Here is a 16,732-nt window from a genome sequence, read left to right on the forward strand (position 1 = left end):
ACTGCTCTCTTCTGCACTTTACACAACATCCCTCTATCTCTCTTCTTCCTGCCCTTTCTAGTTTCTAATCACAATTCTGCACTTCTGTTTGGGGGGGGGGTGTGAGCTAGATTCTCACACTCTAGCCCTGGTGATCTAGCATTCACAAAGTCAACTCACCTGACCTCCAGCAACACTGCCTCCATCCCGGGTGCTGGCATTACAACATGTACAACACACCCAGTGAAGTTAGTTTATTTATTAAAGCCTCCACATACACACACCACGGATGTGCCCCATCTGTCTTTTTGTGTCTTATTTCACTTAAGACAATTTCCTTCAGCTACATCCACTTTCCCTCAAATAATAGGACTTTGGTAGCAAAATAAATCTCCATTGTGTATACGTACCACATTTTTTTTTATCCACCATTGGCTGGTGGACACCTCAACTATTTCCACATGTTAACTTTTGTGAATAAGTATAGAAGTGTATGTGGCTTTTAAAAATATGTTATAGTCATTCCTCTCGGATATATATTCAGAAGTCAGATAGCTAGATCGTGTGGCAAATCTAGTGACTCTACAGTTTGTTGCTCAGAGCTAAGAAGTCTAATATCATAAAGCATTTACAAGATACATATAAGATATAATAAGTGTGAAGGCCAACAAGATAGCTCAGAGTGTAAAAGTACTTTCTGACAAGTCTGAACACCTAAGTTCAATTACCTGGACCCACATGGTGGAAGGAGAGAACTTAATAATCCCCTGCCCTACACTTACTCCCATTCTATAGAGTCAGCGTAGACCTACAAAGGTGTTCTAAGAAAGCTTGGCAAGAAATACAATCTTGGAACAACTTGAAAACAGCTCATAGTTTCCCATGTACACAGAGCCACCATCACAGGAAGTCTTCAAGGCACAACATGTTTGAATACAACCTCTGACCAATACCTGGTTTTAACTAAGCTATAAAGGCCCAGCCATGATCCTTAATGACTTAGCATAATCACTCTAGTTGAGCTACTGACCAATCAAGCAAAACCAAACCAAATAGTATCCCCTATTGGTGGAAAAGTCAGGATCCAGATGTGTTGCACTATATTACTTGAAACATAACACTCAACAAAAAATTATGGGAAATTCACACAAAAAGAAGGTACAACGTAGGGAGATGAGGAGAATCAGTTAATAGTAACTTTTCTTGAGTATTTGCAGATGTTGAATTTAATAGAGAAGTCTTGGAGGCAAACACCATGAATATGCTTTAAAAAGCTAAGGAAACAGTTTGATGAAAATGACAGAAAGAACAGCGACTCTCACACACATATGTCATACACAAAAAAGATACCCTATGAATCTGGAAATTGGAAAATAATAGAATAAAGGAATTCATGCTAGGGGGCTCAACTGATGATTTAAATGAAGAAACCAATCAATGAATTTGAAAATGGTAGAGAATATCTAGCTTGAAGAACAGTGGAAATATAAATGAAGAAAAGTTAACAGAGCCCTATGGCTATACAACCAGCAAATCTAGTACTGTATTGTTGTGCTTGTAACTTGTATAGCTGTATGGGAAGCCGGGTGGCAAAGGAGGAGACAGGCAAAGGAGGAATGTCTGAGTAAAACTTCATGTTCTATGAAGTTGTGACTATGATAGTGAAAATAGATGGTAATAAGTTAGCTAGTGTAAACTCCAGAAAGGGCGTTAAGAAAACACTGAAAAGAAGTAGTTAAAAGTGAATTAACAGAGGAATAACAATTATACAGTTAAATAGGTTTAGCACCACACATAAATACAAGGAGAAAAATTAAAATCTGACAAAGTGGCAGACACAAATCCAACCCTAACAATAAGTCTATTAAATGATGGGACATAAACACTACCATTAAAGGTCAAAATCCTCAGACTAGATAAGCAAGAGACACATACCTCAGGGGTAAACACACTCATTGGATGAAAGTGTATCAAGTAATGAGTCATATATCCCATGTACAAATCAACCACTTAAGAAAGACATTGGGTGTATTGACACAGGAGAAAATGGTTTTGAGATAACAGATGCTCTTGGACCAAAAAGAGAACACATATATGACAAAAGTCCCACACCCTTTGAAGGATAAAATAATTGTAATAATATCTGTACTCAACATTAGAACCCCAGAGAACATGAGCTAAAACATGACAGAATGAAATGAGCAATAGTTGAATCATTCAAAATTGTTGAACATTTTAATATCCCACTTCCAATAACTTACAAAAAGGAAGCAAGAATGCATAAATTGTATATCATTGTTAAACAACTTGGCCTGCCATTATCCGTTTTTCCACCCAGTGATTACAGAAAACATGTTTTTAAAAATTAGATACAAAACATTTTCTGGCTGTACTGAGCTATGCAAGAAGTCACAATAAAAATGAAAGAACTCAAGTCACTTATTACATTATATGACCTTAACTAAATCAAAGATTATATCAGAAAGTTGTCTAAAAATATCCAAGTTTTGAAAAATTGAACAAGATACTTCTAAATAACATTGGTGTCAAAGCAAGACTTAAAAGTACAACTCAACATAGTCTTACTATGTAGCCTTGGCTGGCCTGGAATTCACTATGCAGACTAGGCTGTCCCCAAACTCTCAGAGACAAGCCTGCCTCTGTGTCTCAAATGCAGGCATGCTTTTGTTTTTTGTTTCCTGTATTGTGGGTTTGTTTTGATTTATTGTTGTTATTTTGGTTTTAATTTTGTTTTAAGTCAGAGTTTCATATTCCAAACTGCCCTTTAACTTACTATTAGCCACTGGTGGATTTTGAACTTTAAATCTTCCTGCCCTGTTTTAAAATTTTCATCAGAGACTCAATAGCTTCCCATAAAGAAAAGCCCAGTCCAGGGTGGTTATTTGGAAAATTCTAACACTCAGGGATAAAACAAAACCAATCCTTCACAAATACCTTCAGAAAACACTGTATGGACCATTTCATCAACTCTCCCCAGTGGAAAGCTCGGAATAGTGGTGAACCCATTGCTCTGTTGGCAGAGAGGCAGGAAGAATCCGTTCTAGGCCATTCTAGGTTGCAGAGTGTTTTGAGATCTAACCTCAGTCTTAAAGAATGAAGGAAGAGGAAGAGAAGAAAATGAATGAGGGGGTAGAGAGGAGGGGGGAAGCTACTAGATGAAGAAAAAAATAAATAAATCAGTGTCACCACAGAGGGTGAAAAAAATCACAGAGCAATATCTTTCTGAAGGAGAACAAACAGAAAGCAACAATGGATGAAGCAGCTTATGCAACCTGACTGAGTGTTATTTATCCAAGGAACGCAACATTGGTTTAACATTTAAACTCAATTAATGTGATGCATGTGGCTGGCAGAATAATGGCTCTCCAATATATCCATGCTCTAATTCACAAAAACTATGAATACGTGACAGTACATGGCCAAGGGAAATTAAGGTTATAAATGGTATTAAAATTGCTAATCAGCTAACAACAATAGTGAGATTTCACTGGATTATATAGGTATGCCCAATGTAATCAAAAGGATCCTTAGAAATGAAAAAGGGGCGTGGCAGAGGAAGAAATAGTCAGAGTTATGTACCATAACAAAGATTGGATCTGCCATTAATAGCTTTCAGAATAGAGAGTTGTAAACCAAATTTTACAGATGGTCATGAAGAGATGCAATGGCACGGAATGGATTCTCCTATAGAGCCTATAAAAAGGAGCACAGCTCTGTGCATGTGCTTGCTTTTACCACAGTAACAAGAAGTCTGTTTTATACAGAAATATTTTATCATTACTATGAAATCTGAGATGATGATTTGTAGTTTTTAAATCTTTCATTTAAGTCATTTGTGCTACATGGATGATGGTATTGCACAGACACTGCTCTTTGTGGATCTACCCAGACATACAACCATTCTCCACCTTCAAAATGGCTTCCAAGAATCCTTATAAAATGAGAAACTCTTAGCATAAGGTAGTACCTGAAAAAAAGCCCATTTTTTTTTACACAACACAGAATGAGTTAGAGTGTAACACAGCCTGATCTCAATCATCCTGTACTGTACCTAATTTATAAATTAAACTTTCTGAGGTGTATAGTTATATAGAAGGAATAAAAAGTACAGGTTGAGTAACACTCATTTGGAAACTGAAAACCCCAAATATTCCACAATTCAAAACCTTTGAAACACCAGCATACTTACGTGGAAAAGTCCACACTGGAAAGCTTTGTTCCGGTTACAACATTCACTTCAGGCTATGTGATAAGGTTTATATGAAACAGAACCTAATCTCTGCTTAGACTAGAGTCTCATTCTGATGACATTTCATCATATGCATATAAATATTTCAAACACCAAATTCTGCCTCTTTTCTGGCCTCTAGCATGTGAAAGAAGGTAGACTGTGTCGTAGGGCTTGGCACTCCCTACTGCCTCTGGCATCCATTGAGGTCATTGAGTGCCATGAACAAAGGAAGAAAAATGGATTTGGATATAGGGAAGGTTCTTTGCTGCTACTCAGATCCACATGGCCCTTTCTGTAGATATCAAAGCTTTTGGGAGGAACTCCAAGGCAGGATAGTGAGGCGGATGTCTTTGGAGTTAGAGATTCAGTAGAAGAAATATTATTAACACCATGAAGAGACAGCAGGGTAGAGGCCCCATTGGGTGCTCAGGCACCCTGTAGAGAGTGGGAGTCCTTTTAAAATAATTTTTGGAGGAAGGGAAGCAGTCCCATGCTAGGCTCTTGATGAGCAGTTCATAGTACACACTGGTAATCAGGCTGTCTCTAATTCCCAAGTGGCAGGGGAGTGAAGAGAACTTTACATTTAGAGGAATAAATGTGTGACCTTTAGTGTATTGGGGGAAGGGGAGAAGGGACTCATTTAGTTAATGTATATCCATCATAGCTCTGCTATGTCATCCCATCCTCTCTTGGAGTCTGCTAAACCAGGCCTCTATGGGAAGTCAGCTAGCATGGCGGTTTAAAAAAAACCATAGTACCACTTCAAACAGTTCTTTAAGGGACTATCTTGCAAGAAAGGATCCAAGGTGAACATGGGAAGCACAACAGTTCTTGACAATTCTACACAATCAAAACCACTGCTGGCTCAGACTATATAGGACATAGAAATTATTATATGGAAAAGAGGCTGTCTGAGCACCAAGCATGAACATCCAGGAGGTATCCAAATGTGAATAAAATAATAACCTGGAAATATGAAGTGCCTTTCATGACCAGCACAGCTGTTGCTGGTCAACAGGGAATATAAAGCCCCTTGTTATTTCTAGATCTGGAAAATGAACAGAATTTGGCTCCCCGATTTTAAAATTGCTTGGAAAAATGATGCCTTGATTTAATTGTACTCTCTTCCTTTGAGAAAAGAAATGCATATTCCCATTATTCCTGATAATCTTCATAGTTTGGGAGTCAGTGAAAGTCTGTTACCTTTCAGAGCTTTGCTGGCTAGAGAGGCATTGTGCCCTAAAAGAGATTATACCCAGTGCCTCATCCACACTTGATTTGAATGAACAAACTTCAGATTTTGAAACTGATAAACTTTGATGATACTGATTCTTTTTAGATACTGCTATAATTAAATGAGGCAGTCTGGACCTTCCTATGGAAGACAAGCCTTTGAAAGCATATGGTAGGGCTGAAGAGGTGGCTCAGCAGTTAAGAGCACTGACTGCTCTTCTAGAGGTGCAGAGTTCAATTCCCAGCAACCACATGGTAGCTCACAACCATCTGTAATGGGATCCAATCCCCTCTTCTGCTGTCTGAAGAAAGCAACAGTGTCCTCACATACAAACTCAGGTGACAACAGATGCTGGTGAAGATGTGGAGAAAAAGGAACACTCCTCCATTATTGGTAGGATTGTAAGCTGGTACAACCACTCTGGAAATCAGTCTGGTGGTTCCTCAGAAAATTGGACATAGCATTACCTGAAGAACCAGCTATACCACTCTTGGGCATATACCCAGAAGATGCTCCAACATATAACAAGGACACATGTTCCACTATGTTCATAGCAGCCTTATATATAATAGCCAGAAGCTGGAAAGAACCCAGATGTCCCTCAACAGAGGAATTGATACAGAAAATATGGTTCATTTACACAATGGAATGCTACTGAGCTATTAAAAACAATGACGTCATGAAATTCACAGGCAAATGGATGGAACTAGAAAATATCATCCTGAATGAGGTAACCCAATCACAAAAGAACACACATGGTATGTACTCACTGATAAGTGGAAATTAGCCCACGTGTCCGGAATACCCAAGATGCAATTCACAGACCATATGAAGCTCAAGAAGAAGGAAGACCAAAATGTGGGTGCTTCAATCCTTCTTAGAAAGGGGAACAAAATACTCATGGGAGCTAATATGGAGACAAATTGTGAAAAGACAGAAGGAGAGGCCATCCTATATACAGTCACCAAACCCAGACACTATTGCAGATGCCAAGGAGTGCATGCTGACAGGAGCCTGGTATAGCTGTCTCATGAGAGGCTCTGTCAGAGCCTGACATATACAGAAGTGCATGCTCGCAGCCAACCATTGGACTGAGCACAGGGTCCCCAATTGAGGAGTTAGAGAAAGGACGGAAGGATCTGAAGGGGTTTGCAACCTCATAGGAAGAACAACAATATCAACCAACCAGATACCCCAGAGCTCCCAGGGACTAAACCACCAACCAAGGAGTACACATGGAGAGACTCATGACTCCAGCTGCATATGTAGCAGAGGATGGCCTTGTCAGGCATTAATGGGAGGAAAGGACCATGGTCCAGTGAAGGCTGGATGCCCCAGTGTAGGGGAATTCAAGAGCAGGGAGGTGGGAGTAGATGGGTGGGAGAACACCCTCTTAGAGGTGTTCTAAGGGGAGAGAGGATGGGATAAGAGGGTTTGGGGGGGGACCAGGAAAGGGGATAACATTTGAAATGTAAAGAAAGAAAATATTGAATAAAAAAGAAAATGTCACAATATTTTATTAGCAATTATTTAAGTTTATTGTATAATAAAGTTTCTGATTTCTTTTTTACACATAGGATTGTAGAAATGTGCTGTTTTACTATATGAATTCAGGTAGTAATATACTAAATGGCTACAAATAAAAGAGGATCATTGTATAAAAAACAAATAAATCTAAAAAGAAAAAGGAGAGTACGCTGTAAAGAGCTCGGTTATGGTCTCATCAGAGTGTCCATCCTCTTAGCCCTATAACTTATGAATATGTTACTAGTCAAGAGAAAATCAATCCACAGATGTAATTACAGGTGATGATCAGCATATCTTAAAATATAGACATGATATATTATCCAGGTTGGTCCACTATAGTCATAAGCATCCTTAAAAGGAAAAGAAAAACAAAAAGAGAAACAAGCCAGAAAGATGCCATGTGAGAGAGCTATACCTCCCGTTGCTGGCTCTGAAGATGCAGGAAGGATGAAGGATATTACAAACCTAGGCATGCAGGTGTCCCCCAGAAGGTTTCAAAGGCAAAGTCTTGGAAAGGAAAACAACCTTGCTGACACCATGGTTATAGTCTAACGAGACCTATGTTGGGCACCTAACGTACAGAATTACAACACAATTAACTTGTTCTGTTTCAAGGCACTAGGTTTATGGTTAGTTGTTGCAGCAGCAATAGAGAACAAGGTGAGAGAGTAGAAAATTCTACTTGTAATTCTAGCTTGTGCTTTATTCCTAAGCATGAAGAAAAAAAGCAGTGAGTACTTTAGGATTATTGGAGATGTGGAGATGGATCAGTGGGTAAGAGCACTTGTTGCTTTTGCGGAGGACCAGGGTTCCAGTCTCAGCAACAAAGTGGTTCATAAGCATCTATAATTCCAGTTCTAGTAAATCTAGATGCCCTGTTCAGATCCTCAACAGGAGCCAGGCACACGCATGGTACATAAGGATACATGCAAACAAGATACTTGTATACATAAAATTAAAATATACAAACCTAAAATTTTAAAAAGATTATTATTAACTGTGTTTTAATAAATACCTTGACTCAAGATGAGAAACATCTTCTGGGTTTTGATTACATTGATTTTATTATCATGGATGAGAAATGGATTCTTCTGTAACTTCAGAGTAATTGTGTTACCTTGATTTGCAAAGTCAGGAACAAGACAAAAATGTTTCCTCTTCATTTCTGTTCAACATTGCATTTGAGCCTCTAGCTGGTATAATGAGGGAAAATTAAAAGAAAAGGAAGAGGGCTCTCTGTCTCTCTCTCTGTCTCTCTCTGTCTCTCTCTCTCTCTCTCTCTCTCTCTCTCTCTCTCTCTCTCTCTCTCTCTCTCTCTCTCTCTCTCTCTCTCTCTCTCTCTGTGTGTGTGTGTGTTTAATGGAATCCAGACTGAAAAGATGCACAGATGGCAGTTGTCCATATTAAGTCCTTGAGAATTCAAGAATAAAACAATTAAGACTAAGAAGTTCAGCTAATTTGCAGGATCATAGGACAGCATGTAAAAATGAATTCCGTTTTCTTAACCCAACAGTGAAAAATAAAATTAAGAATACAAATCAATGCAAATTAGTAACAAGACATGGACATGAGCTTAACAATTGTCGTATTTCTACACTGGGATTACAGTGCATTAGAGAGCAAAATGACACTTGTCAAGTGGAGAGATATTGTGTGTCTCTGAATTAGAAGGTGCAACATTATATCTATGAATTGATATTTGGGTTCAATGCAGTATCTATCAAAATCCTGGCCAAACTTTCCTAGAAACGAATAAGATGAACCAGCAATTTCTATTTAAATGCAAAAAATTAGGGTGGCATCATGCCTACCATTCCGGTACTTCGGAGGTGAAGGCAGAAAGACCAAGAGGTCAAGGTAGGCTAAGCTACATGAGGCCCTATCTCAAAAAGAACAAGTGCATTTCATGCCACTTTTTTAAAAAAGCACTTGGGAGGTTGACACAGGAAAACAGGAGCTCAAGGCTTGAAGCCCTTTTGTCAAACAGGCAAGACCTAAAATAGTTTTAAACATTATTTTTTTAGGTTTTTAAATTTTTAAATTTAATTTATTTTATTTTTTTTCAATTTCATTTCATCGTTTATTTTCTTTCTTTTTTTTTTACACTCCAAATTTTATCCCCCTCCTGGTCCACACTCCAATTATTCCACATCTCATACCTTCTTCCCACCCCCTGTCTCCACGGAGTTCTTCCCACCCCATCCCACCCCTCTCCCCAGACCTCTAAACTCCCTGGGGCCTCCAGTCTTTTGAGGGTTAGGAGCATCTTCTCTGACTGAATCCAGACCCTGCAGCTCTCTGCTGTATATGTGTTGGGGGTCTCATATCAGCTAGTGCATGCTGTCTGGTTGGCGGCCCAGTATCTGAGAGATCCCTGGGTCCAGATTAATTAAGACTGCTGGTCCTTCTACAAGGCCGCCCTCCTCCTCAGCTTCTTCCAGCTCTTCCCTAATTTAACCACAGGGGTCAGCAGCTTCTGTCCATTGGTTCCATCAGTTGAGTGCAAATATCTGCATCTGACTCTTTCAGCTGCTCGCTGGGTCTTCAGGCATGCAGTCATGATAGGTCCCTTTTTGTGAGCATTCCATAGCATCAGTAATAGTGTCAGGCCTTGGGGCTTCCCCTTGAGCTGGCTCCCACTTTGAGCCTGTCGCTGGACCTCCTTTTTCTGGGGCTCCTCTTCATTTCCATCCCTGCAGTTCTTTCAGACAGAAACAATTATGGGTCAGAGTTTTGACTGTAGAATGGCAACCTTCTCCCTCACTTGATGCCTTGTCTTTCTACTGAAGATGGGCTCTACAAGTTTGCTCTCCCCACTGTCAGGCATTTCATCTAAGGTCCCTCCCTTTGAATCCTGAGAGTCTCTCATCTCCCAGGTCTCTGGTGCATTCTGGAGGGTCCCCCAGCCCCCCCAACCTCCTGAGGTTGCCTGTTTCCATTCTTTCTGTTGACCCTCAGGGCTTCAGTCCTTTCCCCCTACCCAATACCTGATCATGTTCCCCTCTTCACCTAAACATTTTTTTCTTGAAAGAATAATGTTCCAGGACTTATATTATCAGATTACAAAACTTACTATAACTGTAGATTAATTAAGAAAAATTTTTTTTTAATTTCTATGAATTAAGGGAAGCAGATGGAGAATTAAAAAAAAATACATGAATGCCCAATTTCATTATTTATCTTTGGGCAAAGCAACAAAACAATACAGTAAGAAATAGCAATCATCATTTTTAGACAAACAGGGTAAAATATCAAACATTCAGAAAGAAAACACACCTTTAGCTTTACCTCAAAGCATATGTACTAATTAGTACCTTAAGGAAAATATTCTCGATTTGGAGGATCAAAAATTAGTATAGGTAATTATAGATCACAAAATATGAATTACTAAAGGAGATTGTGTTAATCTAAATATAGTTTGAATTTTTATTTAAATGTACCATTAAAAAGATCAAATAGAGTGAAAAGATTCTAGGAGAAAATACTTTCCGTACCTATAGCTCACAAAGGACTCGGACGCAAAATATATAAAGAGCTGGTGGAATGAAAAAGAATAGAAACAACCTAATAAAATATAAGTCAAATGCACACATGTACTTTACAATGAGTATAGAGATGACCAATGAGGACATGAAGAAATGTTCAACATTGTTTAATCATCGGAAAAATGTAAATTCAAATCACCAAAATATGATATTTCGAATCCTATAGAATAGGTAAAATTGTAAATACTCTTTCAAGGGGTTAAGGATGTGAAGCACCTGGAAGTATCAGAGGTTTTTCATACAACACACACACACACCAGAATGTTAAATGATATGACCACTTTGATAACTCTTTTAAACACTGAATAACAGTCCATTGTTTAAATATACCTCAGTTAATTAATCTTTGCCTGCTCAAGAAGTTTAGAACGCTGTAAATGAGGTAGCTGCAAATGTTTGTGGTGTGTGTGTGTGTGTGTGTGTGTGTGTGTGTGTATACATACATTTGCAATGCCCTTGGATAGTATCAACAAGTGGAGTGGTGGAATCCTAAGGGGAGGATTTGTTTTCTTTGGTAAGAAAATGACAAGCTGTTCACCAGTGTTGTTGTTTTTGATGTTTTGTTTGTTTTGTTGTTATCATTGTTGTTGTTGTTTTACATTTAATCACCAGTGTTTGGGATTATTTTAGGAACTCTGTCCTTGAGTGATTAGAGCCCCTTTCTTGAAAGCACAGGAAACCAGAAGAGCAAGGAGAGTTTAATTCCCTTGAGGGAAGTCCTTAGCCAATCCTGCAGGAATAGTGAAGCCTCTACTCTCATGTGTAATTTACATATGTCAGCATCCTTGAAGGACGCAAAGGAGGCTGGGACTTAACTAGAAAATCCCACACTTTCCTTTCTCCTCCTGTCCATGACCTTACCTACGGTATTCATGCCCTTACCTAGTTCTTTCAGGAATATCGGATAGCAAATCATATACACTTAAATCTTGATCTCAGGGTCTGCTTATAGTGGGACATCTGGGCTAACATAAGATGGGTACCCACTTACCTCACACACTGTTTTCAAGATAAGTCAAGAAAGTGGAAGCTGTGATCCTTGCTAAATCTTGGACTCTCCAGTGACCTTTCTCCTGCGTCCTGCTTGAAGGGTGGGGTCTTCATACTAACTTTCAAGACGCATGTGAAACAACTTAGCTCAAAGTGAATTTCTCTATTCCCACTGAGAGTTGAAAAATCTTCCACTGCTTCAAACTCTGTCAGTGCTGGCACCACTAATCCTAGGGACACTGACAATCATCCTGCTATTACACTGAACTCTTCGTAGTCAAGAGCATTGAATACCGAATTACATTTCCTCTACTCTACAGTCTCAAGGCACAGAAATTCTCATGATTCCATTTTACTAGTGTGGAAATAGACATGGAGATAAAGTACCAGTAAGTGGCAGGGCTGAAATTTTTAGTTGGGATCATACGTGCAGGACTCCACTGAGTAACTCTGACCTCTGCACTCTGTTATCTCTCCCTTTTACCTACTACTCAGGAATTCTGCAAGCCTAGTCTGCTCCTTCTCTCATCCCCCACTGTGTGAATCTGAATAACATCACTGAACAGGTCTCTGCTCAAGTCCCTGGGTTTGTGAAGAAATACTGAGATCATCCTTGATCATTCCTTTTGTCTTTTTTATTAGCCTAAGTTAATTGTACAATCTAATGATTTTCAGGATGATGTTTTACACATACATATAGTACCCCTGACTCCTGACTTTCATTCCCCTTAGTGTTTCCTAATAACTCTCCTTCTGTTTTTCTGTCTTTTAAACAATTATTTATTTTAGTTTCTGAGATTATAATATAAATATGTCATTGCAACTTAGAAGATACTCAAGTTGGAGAAAGTCCAATAAAGAAATGAGTAAAATGTAACACAGAGCTCCATAATTTAAATTCATCTTTTGACTCCGAAAAACCATTCATTTTGTTGGGTGTTACATAGATGCTTTAATGTGCTCTAAGCACGGGTCAGTGTTAAGGGGAGACGTTTGGCTAAGACTATAAGATAAGTACTTGAGCTCTTTATAAAATGTTTGACTTCTTCTCCCCAGAAAAACCAATGCCACATCTTCTTCATCACACGTGGATCCTCGCCTCGTATCTAAGTTTGTATGTGCAACTTGGAGTTCCCACAGAAATCAAGAATTATAAAGATGCCATTGGGAGGAAGTTGTCATGTGGGATGAAGGATACTAGAGCATAGGAAATATAAAAGTAGACAGGGAGAATAGTGGGAGTGGATAGCAAGGAGGGCATGGACAAAGAGGAGAGACCAGCAAGCAGGGCAAGGGCTAAGCAAAATGAAAGAGATATAAAAAAAAAAAACCATGGAAATCTACTATCTTGTAGCCACATTTTAAAAACTAGAATTCATGATAAAAAGAAAAAAACTTGAAGTAAGTACTCTGCATGACTGGAAAAATCTTTTCTCAGGAGCTGTGGTTTATTAAACAAAAGAAAAATAGTGCCTGGATGAGAGACCTTGTTTATGAGTTATTGGTCAGGGAGGTCCCAGAGACCCCAAAACAATACAGGCTCTTTGCTTTCCTTCTGGTTACCCATCATAACTACAAGATAAGACCTCATTGTTAATGGTAGCACATGCCTCGGTTGCAAGATACAAAGAAAACAAGCCAGAACTAAGCTGCAATTATCCTCCCTGCTGTCTTTCTTTTGTCCTGCTAGAAGGTGCTATATAGATGCAAAGGGAGAAAACACATCAGTGGTTTGACCTAGCTGTGACCCCTATGAACTCCAATACCAACTTGCCGTGTAGCATATACCAACCATTATAAGAGTATGTTCTGGTTGAATTTGAGGCCCACTCCACTGGCCAGAACCTATGTAAGGTACTGTAATGTCCGTCAAAAGCACCTGGTTAAGGGAAGGGCTAGCAAAACACTCAACTTTTGAGAACACAGCTTTTCCAGTGAACCTGGATTTGATTCCCAACAACTACCTGGTGACTTACAGCCAACATTGTTCAGGGGCATTCAATAGTGTATTTTGGCTCCTATGGATACGACATTCATACACACACACACACACACACACACACACACTGTGCATGTAGGCAAAACAACTATGCACACAAAAAAAGTTTAAAAATTTAACCATGTGACAGATAGGCCATAGGCCCTAGTGGATTTATTATAACATAATTACCTTTTCTCATCATTGCTGTAAAAACTAGGTCTTATGACTATCACATTGGGTAGCTAGGGAGATGGGATGTCAGAAAGAGACATGCGGGGCTGAAGTGGTGGGTATGGCAAGGCAGGGATTTAAACCCAGATGTTTTGTTCCTACTCAGATAGAGTATGTTGTGTTTCTGCCCCTTACAAAGGTAGGATTTAAGACACATAGTCAATGCCTTAGCTAAAGTAAGGGCAAAAGGAGGCAGAGCTGTGTTGTCCACTCAGTTCCTCCGCCTGAGGGATGTTCCTGAGATGGAACATACTTAGAAGACATCGAGGCCTCTTCCCAGATATCAGAGATTGAATTTCAATCTCCTGTGAATGAAAGAGTAGCAATTTATTAGTTCCTTTACCTGCTTTGAAAGTTTCCCATGGTCCCGCAGAGGCAATCCAGGTTCTCAGTAGCACAGTAAGACTTAGTGTAATGGTCCTGACAGAAATGAAGACAGTCTAAAGATACACTTGTAACTCTCAATATAACTATGATAATATTGCAAACAATGGACCCCAAAGAAAGGGAATATCCTTCACAATCCCAGGCTGGGAGAAGGAAAAGACCCCAGTCATGGGGAGCTTGTCCCCTGGAAAGAGACTTCACACACTTGTAACAACCTGTCAGATCAGCTTAGAGGAAGAAACTGAAGCCCAGACAATGAAGGGTCACTGGCTGGCAGGACCACATCTAGATCTTGACTGAGATTGCTTAGATGTGTGTATCTAAGAAGTGTAAATTTTAATTTTACTACAGGACCCTGAAGATGGGCATGGGGGTAGAGGTGGGAAGTTACTGGATCTCTTTGTCCCTCTCCTCAGTTTAAACACCACATCGAATAAATCTCTTCCTGCGTTTCTCCTGGAGTTTAGCTCCTTTAATTGGCTTCATGAGGATGTGTGGCCAGACAGACATGACTTGAGGCACTGGCTGTGACCCCAAGTTTGATAACATTAGGTGAAGAAATTTAGGGGAGCATGATGGGCTGCTGGCGGCAGCCAATTCAACTCAGCTGACTCCACAATCATTTCATCTGAGGAGCTCCAGGCATAGTGGATTCCATCTTCTTTGCCCACGCACCCTGCAGCTCTGGTTTCCTCAAATACCCACCTCCAAGTTAGTGCACAGCAGAAATAGCAAGTCCTGGATGCCCTCAATTGGCAGAACACAGGCAACTCTTTGAGAGCACAAGCACAGAAATCCAGCAGATGGTGATGTTTCCAAACAAGGTGATGTGGAGCATGACTTGGAGCTGCCTGGGAGGTCTGGTGTGTTTACTGATGCTAAACTCAAGGAAAGCTTCAGATGTTGTCCAGGAGTCAAAGGGCACCTTTACAAGCCATGAAAATTACTGGGCTATGCAAAAGAAAAGAACAGTGTGAGGCAGGCTCTGTGGAACCAGGAATCAATAATTCCTTCTCTTCTGAGGACTAAATCCATGCTCCCTGAAGGCCCCTGGACCTTTATGGCTTCAAAAATGAGATACATGACTAAAATGTTGGGCTGATGTCAGAGATTTGAGCCAGAAAGCAAGTCTGAGTGTCTGTCCGAGATCAGACCAGATGAGGCCTCGTGTCCTACGCGATCTGTATCAGTGGCTGGCAAACTTTCAGAAAGGGCAGGCCACAGCTTTATTTAGCCCCTCTAATTTAAGGTTGCACATGCCAGGAATACACTGGAGCACTTGAGGGCTCTTAACTCAGCCCTTTACATATCACAGCAAATATGGATTCTTAAGTATTCAAGGGCCTTTGAACATTTAGCTGCAAAAGCAATTTGGCCAGTTCTACATGCTCCTTGCTTGACTTTTTCTTGCCAGAATGCCACCAGTGATGTCTTAGCTTGCCTTGACCTAATGTAGCCTACAGTGGTCAATTTCAATCTGGTCAGTACCACTCTGCCTTGCAGTTTCCCAGGGGATTAAAAGACTTGTTTCCAAAGGCCAAGCCCTTGGTATTTTCCTGTCCCTGGTTCTCCAGGCCCTTCTTTATCAGTTGACAAGCACATGCTGTTCTTCCCTGTAGGCAGCTGCAACGTCTGCAAGGAATGTTGTTCAACCGGCTGAGCATCTCAGGCCTGCCAGAGACCACCAGAACACCTGGGCTTTTTCACCCTCCTCCCATCTGTCCGGTGCTCTACCCCAGGCAAGTTTACTCAACCTCCATGCCTCAGTGTAAGCGTCACTGTCATATGATTGTCTAACCTGATTCCATGAACCAGGATAAATGTCTTTCTTCGCATTTAAGGATTTGTGTCTGTCTTCCAAATTAGACTGAAGCACCGAACCAGGACAGTGTTCTACTTTGCTTCCCAGGACGTAATAACAAGAATGATTTGAAGTTTTGCTACTAAGGAGTACTGATAGGCATCGTGTATTGTTTTACTGGTTTTGTATGTATTAATTTCTCTCATTTTCACAACCTAGTTTTGCCTTGCTACTGCTCTTGAGCTTGAGACAAGACTTCAGCTATAAGAGCACTCAGGAAGCTCTGAGCAATGATTACAGCACTTAGAATGTAGGGGCAAGGCAGATTTCACACAACAGTGGGATCTGCGTACTGCATTCGAGGGAAGCTTGCGCTATAGAATACAAGCCTGTCTCAAATAAAATAAGTAAATAAACAAACAAATAAATAAACAAACTCCTATAAGAGGGAAAAGGTAGAAAGGGCCTACCTATATGGGATTCTATGAGATAAAGCTATGTTCATTATCAGTAGAAAATTCCTAGACAACAGAACTTCATTTCTTTTTCACCTTCAATAATTCTTAAAAACAGAACAGACATGATGGCACTTTATAGTGACTGGGGCAGTGTATGAAGATGTACATCCAGAATCAAGAAATAAATGCCTTTGGCTCATGGACAAAGCCAAGGCTAGATATACAGGACAAATAATCACATCGTCTAGGTGGTAACTAACTATCTGTATATTACTGATCAACCTCCTTTATATTTTTTTAAATAGATGAACAGGGTTTAAAGATTATTTAAGGTTTATTTATGTGTG

This window comes from Arvicanthis niloticus, chromosome X (genome assembly GCF_011762505.2).
Source record: "Arvicanthis niloticus isolate mArvNil1 chromosome X, mArvNil1.pat.X, whole genome shotgun sequence".
NCBI classification, from domain to species: Eukaryota; Metazoa; Chordata; class Mammalia; order Rodentia; family Muridae; genus Arvicanthis; species Arvicanthis niloticus.